Raw genomic sequence first — 20009 nt, forward strand, 5'->3', positions numbered from 1 at the left:
TGTTTTCCATGAAAGTCTATTTCCTGGACAGTCCTAGGTGGATCTCATCACAAAACAATCAGAGCTGGATGAGGAGACAAGATGAACAAAACAGAGGCTTGAAAGGGGAGACTACACATGTGAGCTGTTACAGAATCAAACCCTAGCCCCCTCAAAAAAAAGTCCTAATTTGAGCTATAACATGTAAACGCAAGCTACCTTATCTCCATCCTCTTCCCTTCATCATAACTGTTCTCTGCATCATGCTTTGTTGTATTTAACTTAGGGATCAATACTGTGACCACTAGCAATGTAGCAGTTACTACTGTGAATGATTCCACTGAGGTCAATGGGAGTATCTGTGAGTTTACGCCCCTAGATTGCAAACTCCATGGGTCAGGGCTGAAATTCTGGCTCTACTGAAGTCAGTGGCAAAATTCCCATCAACTCCAGTGGGGCCAGGATTTCACCTCATATCTTTAGTTTCTACTTAAAGTGTCATGCACATCTATGACATGAAATAGAAATGTTAAATAATGATGTCTCTGCAAAGAGGATATTCAATCAACAGTAAGGGTCCAGTTTTCACTGAGCCCACAACATTTGCGAGTCTTATCAATTTGCATGTGAAGTTCAATTCAGATTTCAAAACTGGGTAACCTTTACAAAACCCTAATCTACAGGTACATACTTGTCTCCTAAGTTTCTAATCACACAGGGCTGGCCTTACCATGAGGCGAAATGAGGTGACCGCCTCAGGTGCCAGACTGTGTGGGGGTGCCACTAGGACTCAGAGCGTAGAAAATTATGTCTGCTGCTGGTGCATATGTATTCTCTCTGCTCTAGATGCAGAGAGATGGTGGAGTGCTGTGTGGGAGGAAGGAAGGCACAAGAGACATAACAGGCAGGCAGGAGAAAAAGTGAGGGAACAGAAAGCAGCAGGAGCTGCAGGGAGAGAGAGGAGGAGCCACCTCTTATGTACCCCTCTAACACCCCCAGGAGCCTGGACTGATTAACACTAGCTTCTCAGGGAGCTTCCTGTTTCCTGCTGCTTCCCTGAACCCACTTGAGGAGAACCGGCAGTCAACTGAAGTAGTAGGAGCCAGTCAGGCCCTTAAGACGCTGATATCTTCCCCTCACTCAGGCCCTGCTACCAGCCTGCTTATTTGTCCCCTTCAACGGAGAGTTGAGAGCCACTGTAGCTGGCGCAGAACAGCAGTCATGAGTGAAAAAAGAAAATACCCCTCTAGGGCAGCATTCAGAAAAAGAAAGAAAGCTTCTCTATCTAAGCAGGAAGGAGCTCTCCTGAGATACATAGACACAAATTTTAGAGTGGTAGCTGTGTTAGTCTGTATCAGCAAAAAAACCAAGGAGTACTTGTGGCACCTTAGAGACTAACAAATTTATTTGGGCATAAGCTTTTGTGGGCTAAAACCCACTTCATCAGGGTTTTAGCCCACGAAAGCTGAGGCCCAAATAAATTTGTTAGTTTCTAAGGTGCCACAAGCACTCCTTGGTTTTTTTTTATAAACACAAATGCTCACGGTGAGCCTTCCGGCCCCCGTGAGGATGTGAGTGGTGAGGCGATGCCTGATCTTCCAGTTAGTCAGCGTGCAGGTGACCTGGCAGCTACTGCAGCATCCATATCTCCATCTCAAATGGATGTAACCATGCACATTCCTGAAAAGTGTAGATCAGACAAGAATGTGGTGGAGGCACAAGAAACAGCTGCTGCTGAGTTTAGTTCCTTAAATCTAGATGATCCAGGACTGTGGACCCACTTGAGCAGTAGCCTGAGGGACTTCCTTGTACTGCATGGGCCACAGCAAGCAAAAAACTTAATGTCCCCCAAAGACAATGAAAATAGAAGTTTCCATCCAACACATTACTGGCATGAAATCCCCAGTGGTGACAAAGTGGAGAGGCCAGGGCTTATGTACTCAAAACCCAGAATGCTGCATACTGTTTTTGTTGCAAACTTTCAGTCTAATGTCCTAGCCACATTGGGTTCTACAGGAACAAAGGACTGGAAAAATCTGGGTAGAAATCTGATGATTTGCTGCCTTCTCATGGCATGCCAGAGAGCATCCCATAGGTGGAAAGAGCTTGAGATGAGACTAAGTTTAAAGGCCACCTAGATGATCAGCATCAAGAGAAGATTGCATCAGAGTCTCTTTCCTGGAAAAATGTTCTGAAAAGGCTCATTGCCATTGTGAGAATGCTTGCTACACAAAACCTAGCACTGTGTGGCACTTCAGATCAGCTGTATGTGCCAAACAATGGCAACTTCCTTAAAATTGTGGAGCTAATGGCTTAGTTTGATGGTGTACTCCAGGAGCATCTAAGAAGAGTCATCACCCAAGAAATGTACACACCTCACTACCTAGGAAAAACCATTCAAAATGAGATCACACAGTTATTGGCTTTGCTCCAGAATTCTTCCCATCTTGTGAATACATGATGCTGCTCTCTGGGTTGGCAAAAAAGATACCTGTTTATATCCAATACAGCATATTGTAGCAGAGAAAGTTGTGATGATTCATTCCCAGCATTGGTGGTGCAATTCCAGTAAAGCCCATGGAATTAAGCCTGCTTACACCAGTAATAAATTTGGATCCCCAAATTCTGATGATTAAAATACAAACCAAAGTTGGTTCAGGAGAGAGAGAGTTCCATCAGTAGAATGATTACCATATTGCTCAAGTTTCACACAATTCAATAAATGGAAGCAAGGTTCCAATATACAAACAATTCTCGATTAGCTGGTAAGTGGGTTGAGAGGGTGACAAAGTTCCAAGCCTGTATTAGTGGGTCCCACGCTTCCAGGCAGATTCAGTGGCCTCAAAAACTCACTAAGGCCCCAATGTGACCTTCCTTTCACAGTGTAGCAGCAAGAGTCACACCTATTAACTTACTATCATCACAGGCCAGTATGGGGGTTTGGAAGGGGAAATAGCCTACAGTCTCTCTCACTCCATAGAGCTCAGTAGCACAGTTCGGCCTCCTGGCTGGATCGAGGCCTGCTTCCCCTCTCAAGGGGATCTCTGTGGAGCAGGGGCAGGAGAGAACCTGCACCCACCCTCTACTCCAGGTTCCAGCCCAGGGACCCTAATGGTAGCCGCTGTTGGTGGTTTCCCTTTCATCACTGCAGCTGCTTTGATTCCCTGGGCCACTTCCCCCATAGTCCCCTTTTTCCTAACTTCACCCTTATCTCAGGATACAGCAATGCTTCCTTACCTCCAGCTCCTTTCACCTGGACTTCTCCCCAGGAGAAGTGGGGAGGAGAGCTTTTAAGCAGTATGAGTGAGACCTTGATTGGTTTCAGCAGTCTTCGTTAGCCTAACAGCCTTAACTGACCCTTTGCCAGTTAATTGGGGTCAGGTGCCAGCATTAGCCTAATGACCTTAACTGGTTAAGTGGCATCAGGTGTCTTGATTGGCCTGGAGTAGCCTTTGTTTGGCTATCCAGGGAACAGGTACCTACCTGCTCATTCTAAGACTGATATACCTGCCTTCTGCTACTCTCTTATCGTTTGACCCTTTGACTGCACTCTTGTCCCTGTTGTTCATTAGTTGTCCCCCGTAATTAATTGGTTTCCCAGGTCCTGTGGACCCCCCACTTAGGCTGGGGGGGGATCCTTAGGCAGTGGGCGGGCTTTGCCCGCCCACTTCCTGGATCCCAATAAGGCTACTCTTTTATCCTTCTGGTCTGAGTCTGTCACAGAGATAGACAGTTTTCTCAAGATATCTAGAATATTCAGAAGATGAGTGTTGCCAGTGATCTTACTCCATTTTAACACATGAATGAATGGATGTTAGTGCTGAACATATGGTAATAGTTGGTTCTTCCTCTTGCTTTTTAGGTAATCTCAATGAGCCAAAACTTTAGAAGCAAACCATGAAATCCTGATGAACAGAGAGTCATGGTAATTTCCTACTTGATGAGTTTATTACCCATAAAGTGGGTAAATTGGGATTAACCTATAGAACTACACATATACTGACCAGTGTGCCAGGAAAGCATTGCTAAAAGTGGCAACAATTGGTCAAGAAGCTGTGGTGGAGTTGTTTTAAATGCCGTTATTCCTTTGCACTGTGCATAGGTTAGTAGATACTAAATTTGGACCTCCCTCATGTCTTCTTTATCTGTAAATCAGTGTAAATCACAACTGTTATGTATTTTCATATTAGCTTTTCTTAGGTTACCCATAGGTGGAACTCTCCATCTGAGTTAGAACTTAACCAGAGGCCAAAAAAGATGAACCAAGGACTTGAAATGGGGTCACTGTGCTGTTGGAGGTGAAATCTTTGTGACGATACAGCAAATTGAGGCCCAAATACTGATGTTCATTAAAGTCAGTCGTTTTTCCTGATAAGATCATAAAGTACACAGGTGAGGAAGGCTATGATGCTCATAGGTGCTGGCTATGTTAGCTACACACTGAGTACCTACACGGAAGTCAATGCATTTGCATCAACATACAAGTACAAGCAGAGTTTGTCCCATTTTACATAATTTATGTCTCACTCTGGTCTAGTCATAACTCTGAGTTTTTTGACCTTTTTAATATTTCATGTTTTGAGTAGCTAGCAAGGTTCTTCCCCACAGATTACAAAGGTTGAAACAAGAGAAGAATTAAAATGTCCATTGACTCAAATAAAAAAAAGACAAAATACTGAACAAGTTAAAGCTCTAATTAATACAAAATATGAGACACTGTTACAGATTTGATCTGCAGTTCAAAGTGTTAAAGTTCATAGTCAATGCAGTTGCATACGTTAGTCTACAGATAAGTACAGACTGATTCATAGACATATGCAGAAACAAGCTTGTCTTTAGTGCACATTTGAAGGAAGTTGTCTCAGTGTGAATTGGAATCAATTAAAAAGCGCTTATTGATTTCACAGTGGAATGAATGTATAAACCAGTATATTATGGTCCAGATTTATTGGTAAATTCCAGTGCTTTGTACTGCTCTGCTGATGCAAAACAGCTGTAAACCACCTGAGTCAGTCATTTCAGAGGGTTTTACTGCTGCTTTACATCACCAGAGCAGTGTAGAGTCTCCAGAAGATACTTACAAATCTGGTCCGAAGTGTATAACAAAAATGAAAAAGTAGGTCAACCACAAGCACTGATGTGCGCACCATTACATTTTGTGGTTTCATAAACATATTTTTGAACTTCATGAAAGATGGATAGAAATCCTGTTTCTGATAAATACACATCACAGACGTGTCAGTTGTGTAAAAAACATTCTATTGCTTAAGTGATGACAATTTAGTAGACGTGATCAAGATGCAGCAGCTCAGTTTGCAAGGGGTCTCGGTGTTGTACTGAACTAGTGTGCATACATGCGTGTTTGCACACAGCTGCCTTCTACTAGAATCAGAAATGCTCATCTGTGTCATAGGCCCTTAGTGCTAGCAGCTGGCAGAAATTCTCCTTTAGCTTTAGAGGTAGGGCTGTGTGCTTTTGCAGCAGGAGAATCTGGGTCCTCTCACCACAGTTAAGAAATTTGAGTGATGATAGTGTGCAGTATAGACTCAACTGTGAACTCAGATAGCTATGGATTTGTTACAGCGTAATCTGCCACTTACACATGATGGCATATATCACATTGGTAGATGTGCAGGTGAATGAGCCTCTGATAGTGTGGCTGATGTTATTAGGCCCTGTGATGGTATCCCCTGAATAGATATGTGGACACAGCTGGCAACGGGCTTTGTTGCAAGGATAGGTTCCTGGGTTAGTGGTTCTGTTGTGTGGTGTGAGTTTACTGTTGTAATTTCTACTAGGAGGGCTGAACCGCCAAACCCAGCCATTCAAAATTTATGAGTTAGACATTCCCCTCAAAATCATGAGATTAACTTAAAAATCATATTATTAAAATAAAAAAATGTTTGTCTCCTTTTGTTTGCCTTCTGCTTTTTAGCCTTTTCCTGAAACATTAAAAAAATATAAAAAATGAAAGCAGAGATTCTCCCTAATCACTTAACTCCAGGAGCTGGGGTTTTAGAAAAAAACACCCAATATTGCCAGACTTGCAATAAAATTGCAAAAGCTGGCAATACTGGAATGTGCAGGAGTCATGAATTCATATTCCAGCTCCATCTCTCCCCAATCTCCCCAGATACTAGCTGCTGTCAAACGATACCATCTATGTTAGCATATTGAGTGGAATAACTGCAACAGAGGGGCTTCACTACAGCTCGGTAATCTTCCTGTGGGCTGAAGGGGTGTGTGTGTGTGTGTGTTCCATGCAAAGCCAGGTTACTCAGAGATGAATTTCAGACCAGGAACACATCATTCCATGGTGATGGACACAATGCAATAACCTAAATAGAATACATTCATTGTGCACATTTCCACACACATTTTTAACACTAGCACATATGCACAAACGATAGACTTTGCATATGCAAACTCATGCTCTAAAAAGTGACTATGTAAAAATAGCACCTTCTTGCCTAACAGATCTGCTCCCTAAGTATATTCAGCATCACACCCACTTATTTTAGTAACGAATATAAGGCTGTGTCTACATGATGGGGATCATACTGGCATAGCTATGGCACCATAGCACTGACTGTAGCATAGAGGGTTTTCTCCCCTATACGAACACAACCTCCCCAAGCTTTCTTCCATCCACCTAGATCATCTACACTGGGGGTTAGGTCAGCATAGCTATGTGGCTCAGGAGTGTGGATTTTTCACACCCCTGAGTGACACAGCTATGTTGATTTAAATGTTAAGTGTAGCCTGAGTTTTTAAAACTTTTCACTCATAAGCCCTGTGCATTTGCAAACATTTGGGGTAGAGTTGGCCTGTCAGTACATGTGTTTTCCATACCTAGCACAATAGTAACCTAAAACCCAGAGGCTAGTGGGCTATCACAGGACAAAAAATAAGAAGAAATAGAATCAACAAATTCTGACAGAGTGAGCTTGATTCTAACTTGGCTCATGTATCATGCGCAGAATTGTTAACTGAGTTCCAGCTGTCCAATTTTTATTGCTGATGCTGTGTGAGCCTGAAAGGACTCAGTTTGACTTGGGTTCCAGATAGAGTTTAATTGGCTGGCAGTTAGAAAACTTTTTTATTTTTATATTTCAGCAGGTTTCATCTGGAAATCATTGAGAAACATGCATATGATCTATCAAATCTTAACACGTTAAGCAGCTCTAGGATAGCTCTCCCCAGATCTAAATAAAAATACCAATATACTCCTTTAGAAAATGTTTTACTTAAGCATAATAGACTAAGTGGCCTTGAATGTAAAAAAATAATAAACTGTGTGTGTGCGCATATGTGCGTGCAGGTGGGGTGGGGTATTCCTTTTAAAGGAACCAAACCTTTAATATTTCTGATTAATGTATTGGAATGATTCACACTGGTGGTGGTGGGGCGAAAAGGGGACGGGGAGGGAAGGAATAACTACTGCCACTCCTCCATTTATAGCTGTAATTTACAGCTTTCAAAAATTATGAGAGTAAGCAAGTTTCTATTGACATCTCATTTAAAAATAGTTTTAAATGATAGCAAGCCAAAAATTAACTTCCAAGCTAATGGCTGAATTCAACTGAAACACACTGTCTGGATTTTGAAGTGTACAGACTGACTTTTTTGTTATTGTAATTTATGATTTCATTGTCCTCTCCCTCAAATGAGGCAAAATATGGTGAATATATAAATCAATCTGTAATGCTTCATTAACAGTGTAATTTTTGCTTACCATGGCCCCCATGATGGTTGTATAGGAGTGCCTTAAAGTCTTCAATGTGTTTAGCCTCACAATACCCCGAGAGATATAGAAGTGCTATTATCCCAATTTTATGGGAACTGAGGCACAGAGAGACTAAGTGACTTAACCCAGGGCACACAGGAAGTCTTTGACAGAGCAAGTCTCTGGAATCCAAGCTTAGTACCCTAACTGCTGGACCATCTTTCCTATTGAGTAATACATTGTTTTAGGGGATTATTTAGGTGCTTTTTAGGAAATTCCCTCCTCTAGAAATAACAGTATTTACTGTATAAAAGTGTGATCCTGTCAGGTGTTAAGTGCCTTCAACTCCCATTGACAACAGTGGGAATTGAAAATGCTCAACACTTTACAGAACTGGACCCCAAGTCTGTTCATTTACAAGGTTTGAATGCTTCCGTGCTTCTGTTAATACTCTGGAATATGTTTATACTTGTTAATCTGCCAGATGAAAGCGTGATATACAGTACTATCGCTAGTCCAAGGATTCTTCATTACTCGCTGTAGGAGACTTTCCAGTCATATTTGAGTTGTTGTTCTTTTCTTGGAACAAATAAAGTTCCACATCTGGATTTTCCCTAAATCCTAAGTATTTTGACAAATCACTTGATTAAAGGCCAAATTTTCAAAAGCGGCCTGAAGACTTGAGCCCACAATTTTTCATGCCTATGGTTTTGATTGTGCTGCCAATGGGAACAGGAACGGGCTCTTATTTTTTACATGTACAACTCAAATCATACACATGAATGGGTTAACTATCTGATTTACGTGCAGAATTCAAGTTTTTGCACACGTAAAGGTTGGACATGAAATGCTGCTTGAATAATTGTAGAAGACAAGATGAATGCCTTTAGGAAAATCTGACCCGAGAGAAAATATATATATATATTTAGGACCCATCAAGACAGTTGTGCTCCTCTGGGACAGTGCAGATACAAAGGCCAGAATGAAGAGTGCAAATGAGAGGCTGTGAAACAAACTTCTAGAGGAGATTAAATGAATAAAGACTCTGACCACCATTAGGAAATGCTGCAACCAGAGACACTGGCTTTCTAATTTCCCCAGGAGTGCTTGACCCCCCCGCACACGCCCCAGGCCCTGCCCCCACTCCACCCCTTCCCCCAAGACCCCACCCTGCCTCTTCCTGCCCCTGCTCTGCCTCCACCCAGCCTCTTCCTGCCCTGTTCCACCCCCTCCCCAAAGCACACCCTGCCCTCGCTCTGCCCCCTCTCCTGAGCGCCTTCTGCATGCTGCTGAACAGCTGATCCACAGCGGGTGGGAGTGCTTGGAGGTGCTGGGAGGGAGGGGGAGGAGCTGATCAGCAGGGCCCACTGGCAGGCGATGGGGGGATAAAAGGGGAAGCTGATTGGTAGGGCTGCTGATGGGTGCTAAGCACCCACTATTTTTTTCCCCGTGGGTGCTCCAGCCTCGGAGCACCCACGAAGTCGGCGCCTATGGCTGCAAAACCTTTTTTATTAAATAGTTTTTCCACCTTAAACAGAATGATTTTCACATCAGCTCCTTTTATCTGATCCCATTTTAGAAAAAAAAAAAACCAGCAAAAACCTACCCCAGGCAAAGCTTTTTATAACCAAAAAGACAACAGCCATAGACTCCATCGAGTTCATCAGGAGCCATTTTATATGGAAGATGCTCAGATACTACAGTGATGGCCAACAGTACAAAAACCTAAGGTACAGGGACATCAGTCGTCTAAAGATTAGTGCTATTGTTAGGGCTAAAACTGTACTGCAGAGTCTTTGGCATCGATAGTACTCTGGGCATCATATTGTCAGGCTAACAAGGTTACTGATTTTGTTTTAAAACGTGGTCCTTTAATTCCATTCACAGATTAATGCGACTCTCCAACTGAGTATCTGAAGCAGTCCCGACAGACGCACAGGAGGCTGTTCAGTGAACAAATACAAGTTGGCACATTTCACTTTCATTTTACACTTGGGCTAGGGGTCAGAGAGTGCTGAGCTGTTCTGTGAGCTAAGTCACCACAAAGTGTGCACGCACGCACACAAAAAGACACACCAGCTAGGCACAATCATAGACTATGCCCTGTATGTGGGTTTGGGGATGCAATATTTTCCCCATAGCCTCACAAGCCACCAGACATTGGAAGTAGCCAGGCAGTCAACCCTGAAGAGAGGCATTAGCAGTTGCACTTTCCCCTCATTTCAGGGAGCTCTAGGAGCAATTGATCCTCCCTGAGGTGGAATGGCCAATGGAGGGCTCCCTGTAATGTGGCTGTTCTGCACTGTATCAATGCAGGGCTGCACCTAAATTGCCTGACCAGTTAAACACTGGATTTGTGTATGCCATCTCTGCCCATGTGTCCATCCTGATGCTAATGAGAATCATAGACACACAAAAGACTATAGGATAGTTTGCTTTTACTGACAAACATCCTTCATTGTCATTAGATCATTTAACTATACAAGGCTTTGCTGATACTATTATTAGATGGCCCCAATTTACTTAGGGTCTGATCCTTCAGACACTTATTAGTGAGCACAGTTCAGTTCCCCCACCCCCACAAAAATCATATTTCCATGCTGAAGTGAGCTATTTGTCATCAGAGCTGCAGTCACAGTCGCTGGCAAGAATGACCTCTGTTGGCACTGAGACTTAGGAGAAAAATGTGAAACTAAAAACTGAAAAGCCCCCAAAGAAGGGAAAGAGTTGACTGATTTCCCTGTAGACTGAAAAATATGTTGCATGCTAATCACGCTAAAAAATGACATTTTTATAGAATGTCTGATTTAATACAATCAACTCCGCAAACAATTTCATGTAAAAGCAACCCACTGTTTCAAATCTCAATGACAAACTGCGCATCTATTTTAGCAAGAATACTGTTCCTAACAATGGGAGCACTTCCAAAGGTTTCTAGTTCAGTTTAATTGAGGATAATCCTCTAAAGGGTCAGAGAGTTACCAGAGGCTTGTTTGAAAACAGGAAAAACTTTGATAAAGCCCTCTGGACTTATTCTCCTAACAGTTCTTTACAACCCAAAGGGTCCATGACACTAGCCCCCACCCCCTCATAACAGGCCCCAGGTTTATGGGAAGATACTACAGCCTGATATCTCCTCCAATATCTGTAGGGGGGGCCTGATAGTCCTTCATCCCCATCAAGTAACATCTGGTGTTGTCCCCCTCCATCCAATGAAGGATGGGAGTGACTTGATAGTCCCTCTCCTTTTATTATTATTCTTAAAAAAATGCTACTGAGGTTATAGAGTCAAGCACTCAGAAATTAAATGCCAGAATTAAGGATGCCTATGCAAGCTTAGTTCATCCCCACTGAATTACATGATCACATGCTTCCTCCCTCACCCCAGGAGACCCTTTCTTTGCAGATTTTGGGGGAGGCCTCAAGTTCCCCTAATTCTGTGCTCCCCAGTGTCCCAAACTACTCCTCTAAAGACCTGATTTGCCTGAAACTCCTCAAGGTTTCCTGATTCTCTGCCTCCCTTTAATGGGTTTCTTCACAGAAGGGAGCAATGTGGTCCAGTGTGTCTATTTTTTGGACAACTCAGTTAAAACAGACGAGAAGCAGATACCTCCAAACTATCCTTAAGTCTTGTAGAACAGTATTAAAATCTTTTGCATTAATATGTGACAACTATTACATGAACAGAGCAAGGGAAAAACCCATGGATTTTACCTCACTTAAATTGCTCATTATTGCAAAAAGAATGCACAGAAATACTGCTTTGAGTAATTTCAGAAGATGAAAGAAAACCACTGCTCCTGTCCCTTAAGAAGGCACGTGGTGTCTGAATATCAAAAGAGAAGGTAACAAAAAAGAATTAGCAAGACAGCCAGAATTTCTATTAACTGTGGGATGTTTAGATCTGATAATATTTCAGTTTTGATAATTTGGCTATGTCATTTGTGAAATCTAAGGGTCATTTCTATCTAATATCATAGTATCTAAGCGCTGCTATTTAGGCTTTTGTGAGCATTGACTATTGAAGTCAATGGGATGACTTGCACATGTAAAGGCAGCTCATGGAAGTAAGTGTGTGTAAAACTGGACCATAGAATAGCCATGGCCAATGAGGGGGCGCAGCTTAAACAACGGGCCTGATTCTCCTCTCTCACCAATTTTACAACCAGGTAACTCCATTGACTCCAGTAGAGCCCCTCCTCATTTATACTAGCTAGTGTAAGATAGGTGAGCATTAAGTCCCGTGTGTGTAACAGCCACCAAGCCATTCCATGACAGATGCCAGAGAAAAAGTATATGTGGTTACCTCATCCCCAACCCCACTATCAGCATGGTTTAAATATCTGCAGTGGGACCAAACCGAACCTGTGGAATGTGCTGCTCAGACGGAACTGACTAGTGAGCTTCTGCTGTCAGCAGTGCAAAGGCAGATGACCTTATTGCTTCCAACTGCTGTTAAATTCACCCTCAACTTGTGTTCCGTATTTCTCAGTCTAATCTTTTTAGGAAGGTGATAATAGCATTCAGTGACTTCATTTGGGAATCATACCCAGTGCTTCCTGCAGCTGGCCCCTTTGCTTGTCCATGCACATTTGTAAGAGCTGTATATTATTCTGTTCTGGATTTCCCTGGGCTTAGGATCAGGCCTCACACGTTTTTTTTGTTTTGTTTTGTTTTGTTTTTTTTAAGAGCAACATTTCAGAGGCTATATTGTTTTATGTGGCAGACAGCATGCTGTCAAGAATGGGCTACTTACCATGACATTTTGCCAATACAGCGTGTGGAGCTAATGTTATCATAGGGTCCTATGATTATTTGTAATAACTGTACTCCCCCTTGCCTCCCAGGATTAGTAAAACCCCATTTATTCCTCCCGCCTAAGGGATTCTGTTGTCTACTTTTAGATCAATGTGCCCCCTGGGTCCAATGTCACCATATTTTCAGGTTCAACTGGGAAATTACTAAGGGCTAGTCTACACTACCGCTTAAGTTGATGTAACTTAAGTCACTAAGGGGGGTGAAAAAGCCACCCCCTTGAGTGACACAAGTTACATCGACCTAAGCGCTGTCCACACCACCACTCAGTCAATGAGAGACGCTCTCCTGCCAACATAACTTCTGCCTCTCGCTGAGGTGGCATAATTATGCTGAAGGGAGAGCGCTCTCCTCTTGGCATAGCGTGTCTTCACCAGACGGGCTACAACAACTCAGCTGCATCAGTGGGGTAATGCGATAGAGTAGACTAGCCTTAAGTGATGAGAGGTTTTGTGACAAGGTTGGAGGGACCCCGTCTAGTGCGGGGCAAGTGTGCCTCATCTCCCTTAGGTATAAGCGTGCAGGGTATATGTCACCTGCGTCTATGTCTCCATAACCAGAGTCAATATACTCGCCTCTATTAGCAGGGAAATGAGGTCTAATGGCCGAAGTCAATGTATTAGCCCTGCTCAGTGGGGCAGTATGGCTCAATGGCCAGAGTCAATAGATCCTCCCTCTTGGCAGGGCAGTAAGGCCTTGCGGGCAGGGTCAATGGATTTGCCCCAGTTTGCCAGGCCGCAAGGCCTGGGGACCAAAGTCACTGTATCTGCCGCTGTTAGCAGGGAAGGGTGGCACAGGGGCCACAGTCAATGGATTTACCCCCATTCGCAGGGCAGTATGGCCCAAAGGCCAAGTGGCCTCAGTCTGGATAGGGGGCCACCACACCCAGAAAGGGAGATAGTGGTGCCCAGGTAGGGGGACCCAGGCCCTCCCTCTCCACTGGGCCCCAGCCCAGGGCCCTGGTAGTGGAAGGAGCATGTGCCACCAAGTCAGCAGGGGGCAGGGAGAATCCAACCAAAACACACTGACTCCATACTCCAGTTCACTAGCCACCGGGCCACTATTCGTCTCCCCTCGGCTTCTTCCTACCATGTTTCTTGCCGCTGCGGTCTGGATATCTTGGCTGTCTCTGGGTTCCCTGGGCTGTGCTGTCCACAGCAACTCTAGACTCTTCAGAGCCTCTGTGGGTAGCCTAGCATCGACCTGGGTTGTAACATCTCCAGCTCCTATGGCCTCGGGCTTTGGCTTATCAATGGCTGGAGCCTGCAGCATGCCTCCTTACCCTCTGGCAGCCAGCCCCAACTGAGCGGAGCTGCTCCCTTTTATACTGGTGCATTTGGAGCATGCCCAATAAAGTTGAGGCTGCATGGCTTCCTCAGCCCACAATGTAGGGTTAACCCCCCTCAGTCCAGCGTGGGGTGAGTGCGCCCTATCATAGGTTTCCTTAACATGAAAATCACAGAACAGTTTTACAGTGGCATTATTCTGATTAAGTGCTGCTGAAGTCTGGTGTGCTTTTACTTGCTGAGAGGTGGGTGCAGAGGTGGAACTTTGAAAAGATTAAGTCAGATAACTTCCTAGAAACGTTTCCTTAAAGCATAAACTTCAAACATTTCAAGACTGATATGTAAAAACAATTCTAGTGGGCAATTTTCACAGTAGCAGTTATCTTCCCAGCACCCCTTGAAATTCAATAGGAGATAGATGCCCAACTGATGTATGTGCCTTTGAAAATCTCCCCACTAATTACTGGCTTTCCTGAAGGTACACAACACAGGCAACTTCATTTAATCAGCCCTGGTAGTAACATCTGTTTTATGTCTTTTTTCTTACCACTGAGCGGTTGTCTCCTCCTGATGCTAGAGCCTGATCCTTTGCAGCCAGGTCCTTTCTCCAAAACACTGTCTGAACTGACTGTCTGAACTCAGTGCGTGTGTCCGCCTGGACCCAGGCTTTATGTTGGCTATCCTGGGCCTACAGTTAGGTGTCACTGTATGTCAATCAGGTTCTTGGCCTGGTAACTCTGCCTCCTTCTCCCTGTCCTAGTCCTCACAGGCTGTCCATGTCTCAAGCGTACAGGTTAGACAGACCTTTGGAGTCCGTGCAGCCTCACTCCTTTCTGAAGGCTCCAGATAAACTTCCAGTGTCGCCAAACAAACATTTCACTTTGTCATTTTCCCCCCAGCCATTGCTTCTGAGCTGGTGCCTCTGGGAGCTGCTTCTAACAGACCTTCTAATGGCAGGCGGCTATATAACTAAATTCCATTGTTTACCAAAGTTAGATGCTCTCTATGCCAGTCTATCACTGATTTTCTCTAAGAGCCATAAGCTACAATCATGTTTTATGCATTGCATTATTTTCTCTGACTTCAAGTGAAGTTCTGTGCCTGAAATGCTGGCAGGATATGGCTCTGTGATACTTGCACTGCTTTGTATTAAATGGCCCAAACTTGCCAGGTTGCCCTATTCATGTGACAAACCTCAGTAATGTCAATAGGACTATTTGAGCTAGTGAGGATTTGGCCCTAATTTTGTAAACAGATTACTTAAATTCAGTGACGTAGCGATTAGAAGGTAAATTTATCATCTATATTGAACACTTTGAAATAATAAAAAAATCAAAATAAAACCCTTTTCTATTTGGAAAATTCTAAAATGTTTTAGAAAGTGTTACCTCAACTTTTCATTTATGTTATTATTTAATTCTACATCTAGTCACCAGCATGAATCCTTCATTTATAATATATATTGATTTGTTGACTAAAATACAAAATACATTTTTAATATAGTTTCCTTTCTTTGAAACTGTATTTCACTTACTTGGGTCTGCAGAAATCCACACTCTTTTCAGCTGATCAAGTGTAATGTGTTCCAACCCTTGTATTTCATAGAGGAATATTTCTGTCTCCATAGGAAAAAGCTGGCAAAGTAGTAACCTCTGGAGCAGAATTTATCCTACTATAAAACCAATGTGAGGTTCCAGCATTTTTGTATGTGTATAATAAAGCCCTTTTATAGCAGCTTTTTTTATTGCAAAGCTTTTAAGATACAAATCACTGATGTTTTGTCAATGGAAATAATTGTAAAAGACATTATAGCCTCTCTTTTAAAAGTGGGTCTGTTAACCCCAATTTCCACTATTTATATACAGATCACATTCAATAATCTCAAGGTTCAAATAATTCTGAATATAACTCATGAAAGATAAACATCACTTCACATCTTCTGTGCAACATTCCACGTGGCATCTATTACAGTGTATTAAAATACTGACAATTTTTCAACAATATTGAATCTCAGCCCTTTAATTCTGTTTGAATACCCCAATTCAGGAAAGCACATACTTAACTTTAATCACTTACTTATGTTTAAAGTTAAGGAAACACTTAAGTACTTTCCTGAATCCGGGCCTAAAGGAAAAGGAAATTAACCATATAGTACACAAGTGAATTAAACTAATTGCTAATGGAACTCGGTACTGAAAAAAAATGGATAAAAGCATATTTATGCTATCCCATATTGATAAAACCATTACATCATTAAGGTGTGCATGTAAAATATTAAAGATGTTGAAATGCCTGCTCATGCTATAAAATAACTTAACAGTAGATAGCTGAAAAACCTAAGCATATGTGGTTAGAATTTTATTGTGATTTTTAATGTATGGAACGTTATTTTTCCCTTTCTACGGTATTATACAGGGGCCTCTGAACTTCTGCTCTGTGATGGTTCACTGAACTAGGGACCATTTTTTAGTGAAATGAAAGAAGAAGAGAAGAGGTGAGGGCGAATTATGTTTTAGTCAGGAAAAAATAAATGCTACTCTTTTGTTTTTTACTTTTCTAATTAGATAAAATAATTTTTCAAGGTGTTTGTGTATCTCAGATGCATCAGTATTTCTGCTGAAGTTCAGTGCTATAAATGCACATTTCCCTTCTGGCTGTATTGCCCTTTCTGATGAAGATGAACCTGAGACATTCAGCTGTGCATTACCAAACAGAGTTTGTTTTCTTCAGATCTTGCTCTTTTCCTAGTTTCACGATTTTCAGGAACAATAAAAATGAATACAATTAGAGGAAGCTGGCACTTCAGTGAACACGTGGGGGTATAAAATTTGGAAATACAGAACTGAGAGGAAGGTTGATTTTAGATTGGATTTAGAAAATCTGGATTCAGTTCCTCAGCTCTGCTACCAACTTTCTGTGTGACCTTGAGTAAGTCACTTTAATCATAGAGCTGGTCAAAAAAATTCTATCAAAATTTTTATTTTTTAAAAGTGCTTACATAAAAATGTGAATAAAATCGATTGTCATCATTTCTGCCCACTTGTGGACTAGTAGGCTCTAAAGTTTTACATTGTTTTATTCTGGAATGCAAGTTTTTTGTACATAATTCTATATTTGTAAATTCAACTTTCATGATAAAGAGATTGCACTACAGTACTTGTATGAGGTGAATTGAAAAATACTAGTTCTTTTGTTTTTTACAGCGCAAATATTTGAAATAAAAATAAATATAAAGTGAGCACTGTAGCCTTTGTATTCTGTGCTGTAATTGAAATCAATATATTTGAAAATATATATAACATCCAAAATATTTAAATACATGGTATTCTATTATTGTTTAACAGTGCAATTAATCACCATTATTTTTTTAATTGCTTGACAGCCCTAATTTCTACTGGGGGTTCCTGCACCCTTTAAGACTGGCCTTCAATGGACCATCAGTGAGGGACTCCAGCTTTCCACCTGCACAAGGTACACAGAGGCCGGAGGTTTCCCCCACAGCTCCTTCTTGGCCCATTGATCATCACACCAATCATATCCCATAGGTCTTTTCTCCAGTTTACTTTGCTTCTGGCTTGTATCGACCCCCATGAATTGTCCCCCTAGAGCCACAATCTCAAGATCCTCTCTTCTCCTTGTTTACCTTGCCCCTGGTTCAAGACTCTTGGGGGTATGTTCACTCACCAAGGCTTCCTCTTTCTCTTCAGTTTGTTCTGCATCCTGTGCCTTGTCTGTGGCTTACTCCTCCTTGGAGTCAGTCAAGCCTCTGCCCTCCTTCTCCTCTAGGTGTCCCTGGCCTAGCACTGCCTGCTTCACTGCCCCCTACTTGAACTGTTCTCTTCCCCACAAGTCCTCCAGTATGTCGGTTTTCTCCAGGTTTGTTACACTAGACCTAGGGTCATTACACATTGAACTGCAGTGACCAGGGTACTACCACTTATAGTGCCCTGTCACAGTCCTATAGCAAGAAATGTCTACAAAAAGGAGATTTTAATGAAAAACATCCTCTATGATCCAAAATGTAGTCTGATGCCATGTTACGCAGCCTTGATTGATTTGTGTGTGTGAGTTTTCTAGAAATGGGTGGTTTATTTGCAACGTTTTAAGAAAAACTTACAACCCTTTTTATTTGTTGTTGTCACCAGAAATCCAACTCGCCTGGGCAAAATTACCACTGGTGTAAAACATCTGAAGTCAGTGCGACAAGCAGCATCAAGGCTGAATCTGGCTCAGTCTCAATTCCATCAGCCCTGAGTAATAACATCTTTCTCACTTTCTCTCTGCAGGGCTTATGCTGTTCTTTTGAAAAATCATTTAAAAAATGCCAAGATAATTGTATTCTACACTTCAAGACGTTAGCTTCAGAGATCACAGATTACATTGTTTTGTTGTAAAATGTTCCCTGAAACCACCCATGTCATTTAATAGACAAAATTCAATGTACCTAATTATTTCTTCTTATCCCTCTCCTGTGGGTGTCTACAGAAATAAATCAATCTCAAAATGAAGACAACACACTAACAAGTGTCACTTCTCACTAAAGGCAATGGGAATTGAAAGCACCCAGCACCTGGCAGGAAGTGCTCAGCAGTTCACAGAATTATCCCCATAGCTTCCTTACATAGGTCCTCCAAAACATGCCACTCTCAATTAATAAAGACCAATACGTACATAAGTTAATTTTGGTAGATGTCATACATTTAAAAGTACAATGAAATATAGAACATCGCACCAATAGATACCTGTATACTATCCTAGGGAACCACTTTAAGGATTTCAGATAATATTTCCAGCTCAGTTTTGTTTGGCCTTTGTCACTGTCAGGGTTCCTTCCCCACTCTGAACTCTAGGGTACAGATGTGGGGAGCTGCATGAAAGACCCCCTAATCTTATTCTTACCAGCTTAGGTTAAAAACTTCCCCAAGGTACAAACTTTGCCTTGTCCTTGAACAGTATGCTGCCACCACCAAGCGTTTTAAACAAAGAACAAGGAAAGAGCCCACTTGGAGACGTCTTCCCCCAAAATATCTCCCCAAGCCCTACACCCCCTCTCCTGGGAAAGGCTTGATAATAATCCTCACCAATTTGTAGAGGTGAACACAGACCCAAACCCTTGGATCTTAAGAACAATGAAAAATCAATCAGGTGCTTAAAAGAAGAATTTTAATGAAAGAAAAGGTCAAAGAATCACCTCTGTAAAATCAGGACAGAAAATACTTTACAGGGTATTCAGATTCAAAACACAGAGGATCTCCCTCTGGGCAAAACCTTAAAGTTACAGAAAAAAGGACTAAACCTCCCTCTTAACACAGGGAAAATTCACATAAAACAAAAGATAAACTAATCTGCCTTGCCTGGCTTACCTATACTGGTTGCAATATTGGAGACTGGGATTAGGATGGGTTGGAGAAGATGGATTTCTGTCTGGCCTCTCTCAGTCCCAAGAGAGAACTAACACGTAAACAAAGAGCACAAACAAAAGTCTTTCCCTGCCCCAAGATTTGAAAGTATCTTGTTCCCTTATTGGTCCTTTGGGTCAGGTGCCAGCCAGGTTAGCTGAGCTTCTTAACCCTTTACAGGTAACAGGATGTTGCCTCTGGCCAGGAGGGATTTTATAGCACTGTATACAGAAAGGTGCTTACCCTTCCCTTTATATTTATGACAGTCACGCTGTACAATAACAATTGTCCTCTGTAGTCTTGAGTAGTTGCATAAAAAAAGTTTCACTATATTTATATTTTCTTTCCCAGAATCTCCCTTATAGTCCCTTTAAATTCTCCCTTTAAATTATTAATTTCATGATTCTCCTTCTCTTTCTCCTCCTCCTTCTTCAATTTGTTCTAGAAGCAAAAAAGCTGGCCTAATAACCCACCCCATAGCCATTTCAGACTTTTAGTATACATATGAACTGGCACAAGAACATAAGAACGGCCAAGAACTGGCACAAGAACTGAAGGGACTGAACTGGCACAAGAACATAAGAACGGCCATACTGGGTCAGACCAAAGGTTCAACTAGCCCAGTATCCTGTCTTCTGACAGTGGCCAATGCCAGGTGCCCCAGAGGGAATGAACAGAACAGGTAATCATCAAGTGCTCCATTCCCTGTCACCCATTCCCAGCTTCTGGCAAACAGGGGCTAGGGACACCATCCCTGTCCATCCTGGCTAATAGCCATTGATGGACCTATCCTCCATGAATTTA

At 42.3% G+C, this 20009-nt stretch overlaps 1 long non-coding RNA gene across 1 annotated transcript in view; it reads left to right on the top strand.

Moving 5' to 3' along the window:
- Positions 1 to 18173, top strand: part of LOC140907557 (uncharacterized) — a 54596-nt gene extending 36423 nt beyond the window's left edge. Inside the window, exons 2-5 of the long non-coding RNA XR_012157537.1 lie at positions 9593 to 9669; positions 16222 to 16300; positions 17189 to 17277; positions 18093 to 18173. This is a non-coding gene — a long non-coding RNA (uncharacterized lncRNA). The remainder of the gene's footprint in view (positions 1 to 9592; positions 9670 to 16221; positions 16301 to 17188; positions 17278 to 18092) is intronic.
- Positions 18174 to 20009: the final 1836 nt, after the last annotated feature.

Source organism: Lepidochelys kempii, chromosome 2 (assembly GCF_965140265.1).
Source record: "Lepidochelys kempii isolate rLepKem1 chromosome 2, rLepKem1.hap2, whole genome shotgun sequence".
In the NCBI taxonomy this organism is placed as follows: domain Eukaryota; kingdom Metazoa; phylum Chordata; order Testudines; family Cheloniidae; genus Lepidochelys; species Lepidochelys kempii.